This window comes from Octopus bimaculoides, chromosome 6 (assembly GCF_046866305.1).
Source record: "Octopus bimaculoides isolate indiv1 chromosome 6, ASM4686630v1, whole genome shotgun sequence".
Taxonomy (NCBI): Eukaryota; Metazoa; Mollusca; class Cephalopoda; order Octopoda; family Octopodidae; genus Octopus; species Octopus bimaculoides.
The window spans coordinates 103,695,677-103,709,086 of record NC_142933.1 but is presented as its reverse complement, the minus strand read 5'-3'; positions in this window follow the sequence as shown (position 1 = coordinate 103,709,086).

Sequence of the window (13,410 nt, the reverse complement as noted above, 5' to 3'; positions counted from 1 at the left end):
GCAGGTTTGAAGTCAGAACTTATAAATATCTAACTAAATGCTAAAAAGGCATTTTACTGATTCGTTCCTTTTACAGATCTCCCTTCGGAAAATATCGTATGCATTTCTTTTTAAACCTCCAGCCTTTGATATAATATTACTAAATCCCTCTCTACGTCAAGCTTACAGAACCAAAATTGTTTGAAGCAAACTTTATAAAGAATTCTTTTATTTTACTTTGGTTAAAGGAATAACTATATTTCTTCAATATATTATGTCAAAACTGATTTAATCAAATAATCTATAGTACAGCGATTACATAATATCGAAGGACCAGCTAAAGTGTTTGAGGTTGGTGTCTTTTTAACTAAATTACATTTCTTCTACTATGAAGCTATGAATCTCAAGCGTCTAAATCGACATAATCCGCAGAAGGTACAACGGTCCATCAGCATTAGAAACAAATAATGAATTCCCACCTGACTTGATTTAACTATTTAACAAATATTTTATCCTCTATGTTGTACGGAGAAATTACTTCAATGAATTAATCTATGTGCTTACTAAATACTCTACCTTAGCATTTACTATACTTATAGGAGTCACATAGATATTATTTGCTTAGAGTTCACAGCGTCGGACACATGATCACAAACCTGTGGTTCCGATTTCAGGACAGAACGACGCATTGTGTTCTTGAGCAAAACACTTCATTTAACGTTGCTCCAGTTCACTCAGCTGGCACGAAAGAATATCCGTGCGACGGTCCAGTGTACCGTCAAGTAAGGAATATATATTCCAGAAAATCCGAGAAAATTACGAGCGTATATGACTCGGGGAAGAGCTCTATCCTGTTATGAAGATTTCTTGACAATTCTCTCTCTCTCTCTCTCTCTCTCTCTCTCTCTCTCTCTCTCTCTCTCTCTCTCTCCGTCTCTCTCTCTCTCTCTCTTCCGTTCTCTAGTTACACACACAAACACACACACACACACAACACACACACACACACACACACACACACACACACACACACACACAAATATATATTATTTAATAAACACGATATTTGTTTTTATGTGTTACTATTATTTTCATGTACCGAGGCCATGCTGGACAGTATTTCTTTTAAATGTCTCGTAAATTTACACAATCATCAGACAATGGTCACATGACATAACAAACTAAAAATTGGATGGAGGGATGAGAGAAATAGTGAGAAAAGGCGAGAAAGAGGTAGACATAAAAGGTGGAAGGTTGAAAAACTGGAAAATTAAATAGAAAACAGAAAGAAGCAAAAGGAGAGAATTAGAGTTATTTCCCCTTATACCATTAACGCTGAAAAGATAATGGTTTACAGTTGAGGTACAGTTGTTCGATTTGGAGAGGGTGGTACTTTTCAATTTGTTAAAAGCAACTTAGCCATATACTTACAACCGCTGATATATTTCGGATCTACAATTCAGCAGTGTCAGAATTTTTAGATCTGAAAAAGGTGAAAGTTCTTTGTGATAGGTATAGGATTTAAACAAATTTTGTTATTAACATATCATGTCGAAATATTAACATATCTTGTGGATTTTTCAACTATTTTCCATTCTATCGTATTGGCGTGGCGTTCAACTTCAAACCCCAATCGTGGCAAGCCAATATAGTAGCTATATTTTTGTCACTGTATCGGAAAGGAGATATGTAATTAGCATGGCGATTTTTGAATTCGCCTAGCTCTTTTTATCGATCTAGCTCTTTTTATCGGTTGTGATATCAACGAGCGTTTCTGTAACTTTTGCCAGATTTAATCACACATACCTGGTCAAGTGGACAGATTCCTGGGTCTTCACAGTTACAACTGTGAGTGGGCTCTTGCTGTTGTTCCGTATAATGATGCTTTTCATATTAGGTCAGCAGTTATATGATAATTTCACGGAGCGTCTGTTACCGATTTTCCTGTACCTGTGATTCTCTGAAAATGTTTGTCTATGAGAAATCTTTTACCAATGTTAGTTTTTACATTACAGGAAAAAGGGTGGGGGGCAAACCGAATTATTTTCCTACATCTATTTTTAGATCTATTATTATTATTCCGATTACTGTAAGAAAGGTTATATATTAATTTAACCTTCATGCTACTATTGTCTAGTGTATTTAAGGAAATAGAAGTTTGAAACTCTGTTACTAATGTTATCTAATCAGGTTTTTAAACACTACAGCAGGGTGACAAGAATGCTTAAGTATATAGGAAAGTCTCTCGTTCCGCTTATGGTTGATTTTATAAGGGAGGAGTTCAGGTCGAGAGAAACATCTAATTCCCGCTTTCTCTTCTCTCTATTTTCTCGTTTGTTTGCTATTTTTCAACCTTCCACCTTTTATATCTACTGCTTTCTCGCCTTTACTCGCTTTTTCTCGCATCCTATCGTCTAATTTGTATTTTGTTATAGCTTGTTGACAGTGTCTGATGATTCTGCAAGGAGACCAGGCATGTTAATACATAGTGTCTAGCATGTTATCAGCACAGTATACTAATATTAGCACATAAAATCATATCTGTTTTTTAAAAATAATATTTATCTTTCACTATATATATATATATATATATAGCGAGAGAGAGAGAGAGAGTGAGAGAGAGATAATACATAGATAGATAGACATACACACACACACACGCACACACACACTGCTGGCCTCTTTCAGTTTCCGTCTATCAACTCCACTCACAATGTAATATATTTTATGGAACGTTCACTTAATCTGTTGACAAATTGTACGCAATCACATAGTACCATATCTGACTTTACTATATCCATTCTGTTGAAAGTATTTGATCCAAGTCTCTCGTGTTGCGATACCTTCCTCACTCACTTCCACCAGTCTCAGAAGCCCAGTAAATTGACATGACCTTGGCATCGCCTTTTTTCGTGGCGAAAAGACAACAAAAAAATATATATATATATTCCGAGAAGCAGTAATCGAATTAAAGAATGAAAAATTCTTGTAACGTGAGGAACAAATTTAATACGTGGTAAAGTTGCAAAAATGATTGAGTAAAACCGATATTGATTGGCACAATATCACATACAGCAATGCAGGAAAAGTTTCACTTTTATATCTATGTATGACTGGTATAAGGCGGCAAGCTGGCTGAAACGTAAGCATACCGGGCACAATGCTTAGTAGTGTTTCGTGCGCCTTTACCTTCTGAGCTCAAATTCCGCCGAGGTCAACTTTCATTTTCGTCCCTTCGGAGTCAACAAAATTTTATTAGTTGAACACTAGAGTCGATGTAATCGATTTAGCCCTCATTTAAAATAGCTGGCCTCATTCTAAAATTTGAGATCAATATATGAATGGCATACTATGATATTGTGGAGGCGTGTCGATTATTGGTTAGGGTATCAGCATCATTATCGTAAGATCGTGGTTTCGATTCCTGGACTGGGTGACGTGTTGTGTTCCTCAGCAAAACACTCCATTTTACGCTGCTCCAGTCCACTCAGCTGGTAAAAATGAGTAACCCTGCGATGGACTGGCGTCCTGTCCAGCTGGGGAACACATACGCCATTGAAACTGGGAAACCGGGCCCATGAGCATGGCTAGGCATTAAAAGGGCACATTTATTTTATTTTATACTATGATATTATGGGGTTAGGGTTAGGGTTAGGGTTAGATCTCTAGAAATTGCTGCGATATGTTGTAAGTGAATCAAAACTGGAAGGACATATTACTATTTACCTTATTTACATTTGACGGATATTTGTCTTCATCTTGTTTGTTTCGGATGACATACCTTCCAGTCGTGTATGATTTCTAATGATACCGAATTTTAGCATAGCCCTAGGAATTTGAGGAGAGCGAGTAGGTCATTACATCGCTACCTTGATCTACTGGTACTTTTATTGGATGAAAGACAAAGCCAATCTGTGTGGAATTATATATATATATATATATATATATATATATATATATTCAAAGCCAGTGAACAGGTGTTTGACATTGAATCTCTTTCACAATTCAAAATAATGAATTTAATTCCATTTAATTCTACCTCAGTTCATCTAATTGTATTTATTTATTGCTTCTTTTCATTAAAAAAGCCTTTAGTTATTTTGATAGTCAATGTTCATTTTCGCTTTTTTACTTCTTACTTTCCCCATATATCTTCCACGTGTAGTTTCTATTCTCCTTTTGAAACATGTTTCTATTACACACACGCACACACACACACACACGCACACACACACACGCACACACACATACACACACACACAGACACACACACACACACCCACACACACACACACACACACATACATATATATAGTGTAGTGTTCCGTGATGGTAAGTTCAACAAAAAACTATCCCATTTGGTGAGACATGAATATTATTTATTAAACACAATATATGTATTTATGCACTATTATCGGTTTCATGTGCTGAGAGCATGCGAAACAATGTTTCTATCACATCTGGTATCCTGGCACAATCATCAGACACTGCCCACATTATATAACGACTTTGTTTGGTTTCCTCTTACCACATGAAACTAATAGTTGCACATAAATAACGTATGCTGTTTATTAAATATGTATGCACACAGACACACACACAAACACACTTACACACACGCACATGTAATACTTACATGTCAGTAATTTTACGTACATATATATATGTGTCTATATAATTTTACATGATTTACATACATGTACATGTGAATGCATATGCGTGTGTCTGCAAGTGTGTGTGTGTGTCCCCGCGTGCGTCTGTCTGTGTGTAAGGGTATCTATCTGTTCAAGGAGAGAAAGAAAGAGGGAGAGAACGTGAAAGTGCATATCTCGTGTGTCTATTTATATATACAACTGCCACTCATGAGTTTCATAATTTCATGTGTATGTGTATGTGTGCATGTAGGTGTGTGTATGGGCGTATGTGTGTTTGCTGTTAACGTATCTGTATGAACATGTGTCAGTATGTGTGACAAATCACCAGTTCTCACATAATAACCTTATACAGAAATTATTCATAGAGAAAGACGATTCTAGTGTAACGATAGTAAAACCCGAATACGTAATATGTTGCTCTTATAAGGTCTAATACACAGCTACATAATTTCATTCCTATTTCTAAACATCTTTTTACGCTCCCCAGTTGGCGTGTTACCACATAGATAAGGATCAATCTCAGAAAGTATTTTATATATCTATTCGTTTTTTCCTCTATTATATGACATATAAGAAAACAATCTTCAGGTTATTGTTCAACTCCATGTCAGATGGAAGAACAAATTGTTCAGTCTACTTGCAGCATCTCGGGGGGGGGGCACGGTAGTGAATAATGCATATCATCTTACAGAAACTTCTATCAACACCTATATGACCATACAAACACACAGATTATAATATGTAATATAATATATGTATGTTTGTGAGAAAATCTTTGTATATATGCATAGATGTATATACGTGTATATGTGTATGTTTATATATATATTGTTTTATATTGTATGCAAACAAATAAATATGTTGTCAATACATGTGAGAGAGAATGAAATAGATACACAGAGAGAGTGAGTGTCAATATATATTTATTAATGGGTGATGTAAGAGCCGTCTGAGCTCAAGAGTATATTTTTAACTTCATATCTGATTAAATGAAATCGACCATAATATACAATTGAACGTATTCTTTATTTACATATAGAGCTATCTTCCATATGTGCGTCTGCAAATATGCATATATACAAACACACATACACACTCACACACACACATATATACATATATATATATACATACAAATATTTGTAATATGTATGTATATATATATACATATATATATATATATATATATATATATATATATATATATATATATATATATATATATATATATATGAGTGTGTGCTTGTGTGTTTGTGTATGTATGTATGTGAGTGTGTGTGTGTGTCTGTGTCAGAGAACACAATTAACGCACTCTGATATTGCGCATCACGAACACGCACTATGAGAACGCAGCACACAGTTTCGTTTGGCACATACATAGCTTACATTCGTTTTTGCCCAAACGCACCAGCACACTGTCGACTAACGGTATTGTTACACACACCAAAATGCATGTTATATCCAATGCTATAAGCCCCTCAGTGTGTAGACTAGCACCATAGCAAATTTACGTTTACAAAATAAAGTGCATCACACACAGACTCACAAACAATCACACACACACACACACACACACACACACACACACACACATACACACACACACACATCTCAAATCACCTGCATACACATGCAGTAATAATTACACTGCATCAATACCAAAAGTAGTCAGATATGTAACCTCTCATATTTGCCAATACAAAGCCCATTAAACAAACTATTTAAGAGGAACCAGACTCTTCCCTGAATAAAAAGGAATTCAAAGGTCTACGCAATATTAACGGTAGTCTATGCGGTGAGCTGGCAGAAGCGTAATGCTTAGCGGTATTTTGTCTGTCTTTACGTTCGGTGTTCAAATTCCGCCGAGATCGAGTTTGCCTTTCATCCTTTCGGGGTCGATAAATATAGTACCAGTTGCGTACTGGGGTGAATCTTATCAACTGGCCCTCTCCCACGAAATTTCGGCCCTTGTGGCTACAGTAGAAAAGACTATTAATGGTGATCTCAGAAGAATAGACATAAATTCCAGAAAAATTATCTTGAGAAGGAAATGGGCCCCGTTTTAGATCAAATAGAAAGTAGAGAATGTTACTGCAGATCGATAATTTATAAATGCGTAAGTATTAATATTATACTCTGCAAAAATCGGTGGGAGTTCTCTGCCTCCAATACATCACCGAAGTACTAACAAAAGTTTCGACCACATTTTGGTGTAATCTGTGTTTTTCTCTTGTGTCCAACACTGTGTCTTCTCTCTTAATTATGGCATGCCTGAAACATTTATAAGCTTCAATTCTTTCTCTTTGAAATAGTCTCGTGCATTTTCAAAAGGTTTCAGGTCATGATATGACGCTATCTATTTAGTCATGTTATCCATCATCATCGTCATCATCCTCATCACCATCATCATCATCATCATCATCATCATCATCATCATCATCCTCATCATCATCGTCATCGTCGTCGTCGTCGTCGTCGTCGTCAATATTCAATTTCATTATATTATATTTTTTTTCTTTTGCTCAACAAGATTTACAAGCAAATTTGCAGGATTTCATTGTTCAGTATTCCAGTTGACCTTAGCGCTATTCTGGTGAGCCATACGGATTCTTACCTTTTTCCAGAATATCCAGATACGTGTTAGAGTTGAAGGATGTATCTAGACTCTTTATCCAAAATGCCAGCACTTCCTTTTGCATATGTGTTAACCTTCCATACCGTAATTGTTACATACAGCTTGGCACTCGCTTCCAAGTATATACTTCGAAATCTACATTAAGTGGAAGAGAAAACGAACGGAAGGAGAATTAATGGAAAATTGCTTAATGGATCTTTCCCCCATAAATATTGCTTCCTTTGTCAATCCAATATTTTCTGATCCCTGCAAATTTACAAGCGATCATAGAGTTTCTGTTCTGAGAGGTTTTATTATGTATTGTAATTTTTCCACAGGAAGCCTCGCAAGTACAATGACATCTTTCTGTATCTAATGGTTTGCAGCCTTCGTGTTTCATTTTTATCTAGTTGGCAGCTATGTTTGTGTGTAACGGCTAAATGTAAATGGTGATGTAATGCATGCATTGGTTCACAACAGCTCAACAGTTAAGAGAAATAGTTTATCTAACATTATAACAATTACGTATACTATAGATTGTCAAAATCAAAAGTACAGTTTTTGGATCATATTATCAGCTATATATAGCTATGGAGATATCTTGTCGAATGCCTATTTCTACGTGATGCAATATTTATTATGTTGCTTCTGATTATACCATAAATTCAGAAATTATAAAGGTATCGGTGAAGTTGTGAAGAATATGTGAAGTGACATCATAAGATAATAGTTCATCATTCACATATCTTAATACTTAATAATTGATTATTCGTGTTACTCGAATCTATCACATAGATAATGTGTTTTTTTTCTTTAACTTAAATAAAATTTCTGTATCTATGTGTCTATCTTTATTGTCTTCACAAATTTATATATAGATATGTATGTGTGTGTGTGGTATGTATTTATATATATACGTGTGTGTCGTATGTATTTATATGTGTGTGTGTGTGTGTGTGTATGCTTATGTATAAAGTAGATGAATTTTTAAAAGCATGTCTAAGCCCTCTACAACTGACCACCGAATGTAATTTATAGAAAAGAGAATGAAGAGAGTGAGTAGGTACAGAGAGAGAGAGAGAGAGAGAGAGAGAGAGAGAGAGAGAGAGAGAGAAAGAGAAAGAGAGAGAGAGCGAGAGAGAGAGAGAAGGAGAAAAAGTGAGAGAGAGTCAGAGAGGAAGAGCAGGAGAAAGAAAGAATGATATAGAAAGATGGAATACCAGAGAATCGTTAGATTGTATGAAAAATATATAGTAAATCAGCAGTCACTGACGTTGATTGTTACATTTAATTTGTTTAAAAACGGAAGATCTCAATAGACAATATTGATCTGCTAAAATTACGATAGAAAATTACTAACTGTCAGTCAGTTTTTCTGGCCTAGCGAAACACATATTTATTTGCTGTCTGTGATCAATATTGTTTCAGAACGTACACGGGTTCCGTCACGTAACTTAAACTTCGCCAACATCTTTCGTGCTCTGAGCTGTGTACTTAAGTATTTATGTGTACTTTCTGGTGGCTGTAGAGATTCAGTTTGTACTAATAGATTAAGAATTGCTGCGTATGTATCTTTTACTTGTTTCAGTCATTGAATGCGGTCATGCTCGTGCACAAGCCTGGTGGATTCACTCGAAAAAAAAAAAATCCATCACAGTTCATGTTTTTAAAGTGTTGTACTTATTATATCTGCGTCATTTGCATCTAATTTTGAGGGACGTAAAAAATGCTAACGCCGACTGTCAAGTGGTGAAGGGAGTGGAAACGTAAACATACATACGCACAAACACACACACACTGGGACACACACATACGCACGCACACGCACACATACACACACACACACACACACACACACACACACACACACACACACACACACAGACAATGTATATATGTATATGACATGATATTTATAAATAAACCCGAAAAGCTTTGTAAGTTCCGGAGAGAAACCTACTATGGAAGACTCACAGTATAATAATAAACGTATAATAATATATATTCTCCGATTTGAAGCGTCAATTTTTAAATACAAACAAATGAACCAGATGAGCGTTTGGCCAATCGGATGTGCATGGAGCTTGTAAGCGTTGATTTGTGGGTTCGATTCTACCTAGGTTTAGCTCATAATGTTTCGGTCATTTGTTTGTCCTTAAAAGCTGTCGCTTCAAATCGGAAAATAAATATTATGATATATCATTATACAACTACATATGTGTGTGTGTGTGTGTGTATGTGTGTGTGTGTGTATGCATGTACGACGGGCTACGACATAGTTTTCCTCTACTAAATTGGGCTTCTAGACTTTTTGTCTAAGTTATGTCTTCTTTCCTTTCCTTTCTTCCTTTTGTTTATATTGTATGCTCTTGTTTTTCACTCTGATGAAGATCTGTTGCCTTAATTCGAATTTTATTCTCACATACATATATACACTACATTCTGGTATTTTGATCAGAAACAGCTGTTAGTCTTGTTATGTCTTGCATTGTATCAATAAATATGCTTTAAAATGTGGTCCTATCGATGCGTTGGTTAATCTATGTGCTTCTACATTTTCAAATTACATAAATATATCACTACAGCCACAAATACATTAGCAATTGTATAGGCGCAGGAGTGGCTGCCTGGTAAGTAGCTTGCCTACCAACCACATGGTTCCGAGTTCAGTCCCACTGCGTGGCATCTTCGGCAAATGTCTTCTGCTATAGCCTCGGGCCGACCAAATCCTTCTGAATGGATTTGGTAGACGGAAACTGAAAGCCCGTCGTATATATATATATATATATATATATATATATATGTGTGTGGGGGGGGGGGGTATTTTATGTGTCTGTGTTTGTCCCCCTAGCATTGCTTGACAACTGATGGTGGTGTGTTTATGTCCCGTCATCTAGCGGTTCGGCAAAAGAAACCGATAGAATAAGTACTAGGCTTACAAAGAATAATTCCCGGGGGTCGATTTGCTCGACTAAAGGCGGTGCTCCAGCATGGCCACAGTCAAATGACTGAAACAAGCACAAAGGAGATATGTTTCTAGATTTTGTAGAATGGCATTGATTATATGCATAACATAAATACCTACCAACGTTACATGAGGTCCAGAGCCTTTGCGTCACTATTGGCTTTCACACTGATCTACGTTGTAACTGTCAAAGTTTGCAGAATATTTGCCACGGTATGGTTTTCTATCAATTTCTCCTTTTTAATATTTCGGAAATAGAATTTTTCACATCTTCATTTTCTTCAAAATTGCTCCGATTCTTCATCATAATATAAATCGGTTGAATAAGTTTCTATTTTCTTTCTTATTTCTCTCGGTTGTATATAACGATTTTTTACCGTTTTCCTTTCAGCTTCTAAAAGAAATTAATAAGTTTCCCTTTGTTTGTATTAACTTAACACTTTCTCGCTAGCTTGCATCTTGTCCTATCCACCTTGCCAATGACGTAGATATACATATTTGTTTGGAAATTATCTTTTTAAACGAAGCATTTCATTCATTTAACGGTTAATGTATATTACTGAAGCTACAGCAGCGAATTTTCTGAGTCGTTAGTACGCCCGCCGGATGAAATGCTTAGCGGCATATCGTCCGTTTTCACATTCTGAGTTCGAATTCCAACGAGGATGACTTTGCCTTTCATGCTTTCGAGGTGGATAACATAAGTCGCAGTTGATCGCTGGGGTCCATGTAATCGATTTATACCCTCTCAAGTATTTGCTGGCCTTGTGCCAACATTTGAAATCAGTATATGTTACTGAAGCTTGAGATCATAAACAGAACTCTATCGGTCTCTTGCCCGAACTGCTAAGTTACGGGGACGTAGACACACTAACATCGGTTGTCAAAAGATGGTGGTAGGTGACAAGCACTGACACACACACACACATTTACGACGGTCTTCTTTCAGTTTCCAGCTACCAAATCCACTCAGAAGGTTTTGGTCGTCCCGAGGCTATAGTAGAAGACATTTGCTCAAGGTACCACGCTGAGGGACTGAACCCATAACCATATGTTTGGGAAGCAAGCTTCTAGCCACACAGCCACTGCTGCGCCTATATATATAATAATATTTTAAAATTCAATTATATTATTCATTTCAATATCCGTTTTTTTTTCGATATAAACGATTCTGTCTCTACTCTCTGCTTTGTTTATATTATATAATTCATCTATTTAAATAAGTGGTGTGTTCTGTTATGATGATCCGATTTCAGCTTACAGATTTAACATATTTAACTCACGTTTTAATTAGTTCTTTTCATTCTTAGAGTACATATGATACATTTATTGAACACACTACGCTTTATATATATATATATATATATATATATATATATATATATATATATATATATATATATATATATATATATATATATATATATATATATATATATATATATGTATGTATGTATGTATCTGCGCACTGAATTCCCCTTCTGTGATTTTGTCAGGACCGAAATCAGAATGGTAAGAATTTGAACTATCATTGTTTTGGATTAAGCACTATTTCCATTTATTCACCTAACAATACACATGAAAAAAATGAGAACGTTCCGACACCGGTTTTTTCACAGAATACGCTATTACATGAAGGAAAAATAGATACATACCGGGAGAGCGCATTTCTGCGATGCTTATAGAGTTTTGTCTATTGTAGCTTGACTTGTTTATCGTTACTAAGAGGTCCACGTTTCAGCAAAATACAAAAGTTTCCTCGAAGCTTCTGCGGAATATTGGGTGCTTATTTTCAGTAATATTGTCCACAGTAGATATAAAATGTTAGTGTTTCGTTAAGTAAATTAATAGCGGTTATGCTGAATATCACTAAGTACACAAAGTGTGAGAGAGTTCTACGACACTTTCTTTTGAAGGTGGCGCTGATGAATTTCTCCAGTTAGTCTGCTCAGCTTTTGGGCAGTGCTTCTTGTTAATTTTTTTGGCTGGTTTTAATTTTATATCGTTTCGTATATCATTTAGCTCAGTTGACGTTGCTTTACATTAATGTAAATTTAATAGTTATTATTATTTTTTTTTTTTGCGCTGTTGTATATCTTCATGTTGTCGAAGATGTTGTGATCCCTTCTGACCAATACAAGAATTCATTCTGATGATGATGATGATGACGATTATGATGATGACGATTATGATGATGACGATTATGATGATGACGATTATGATGATGACGATTATGATGATGAAGAGGATGATAATGATAATCCTTTCTACTGTAAGCATAAAGCCTGAACTTTGGGATGAACGAATTGGTCGATTACATCGACCGCAATGTTTCACTGGTACTCATTTTGTCGACTCCGATAGGATGAAATGTAAAGTCGACCTTGGCGGAATTTGAAATCAGAACGTATATCTAAGCATTTCGTCCGGCGTGCTAACGATTCTGCAAGCTCGCTGCCTTATTGATTTCAAATTAGATCTACCCCAGTGCTCAACTGGTACTCTTTTCATCAACCTCCGAAAGATCGAAAGGCTAAGTCGACCTCGGCGAAATTTGAACTCAGAACGTAGCGACGGACGAAATAATGGTATGCATTTCGCTCGGCATAACGGTATTTCGCCCGTCTTTATGTTCTGAGTTCAAATTCCGTCGAGGTCTACTTTACCTTTCATACTTCCGATAGTCGATAAAATAAGTGCCAATATAGTACTGGGGCCGATGAAATCTACTGCCCCCTCCCGCAAAGTTTCAAGCCTTGTGACTATAGATGAAAGGATTATTAAATGTGACACATATTTTTTTCTACTGTAATCACAAGGCCTGAAATGTTTGGGGAAGAGGCCAGCTGATTAGATCAATCCCACTACGTCACTGGTATTTAATTTATCGACCCCGAAACGATTAAAAGCAAGTTCGACCTCGGCGGAATTTGAACTCAGAACTTAAAAACGAAATATTGCTACGCATAACGCCCGTTGTCCGAACGCCTCTGCCAGATCGCTGCTTTAACGGTGTTACATATTAATATAGAAATGTTATTGTAAATTTTATTAGCATTACGTTTCTTAAGATTTCCGGAATCTTACTTAGTATAGACGTACTGTATAATTTTCATCAAATCCACAATACAGCTCTTAATTCCACTATTCATCAACATCTAACGTTTTAATTTTCCCGTTGCAGTCACTGCACCAAT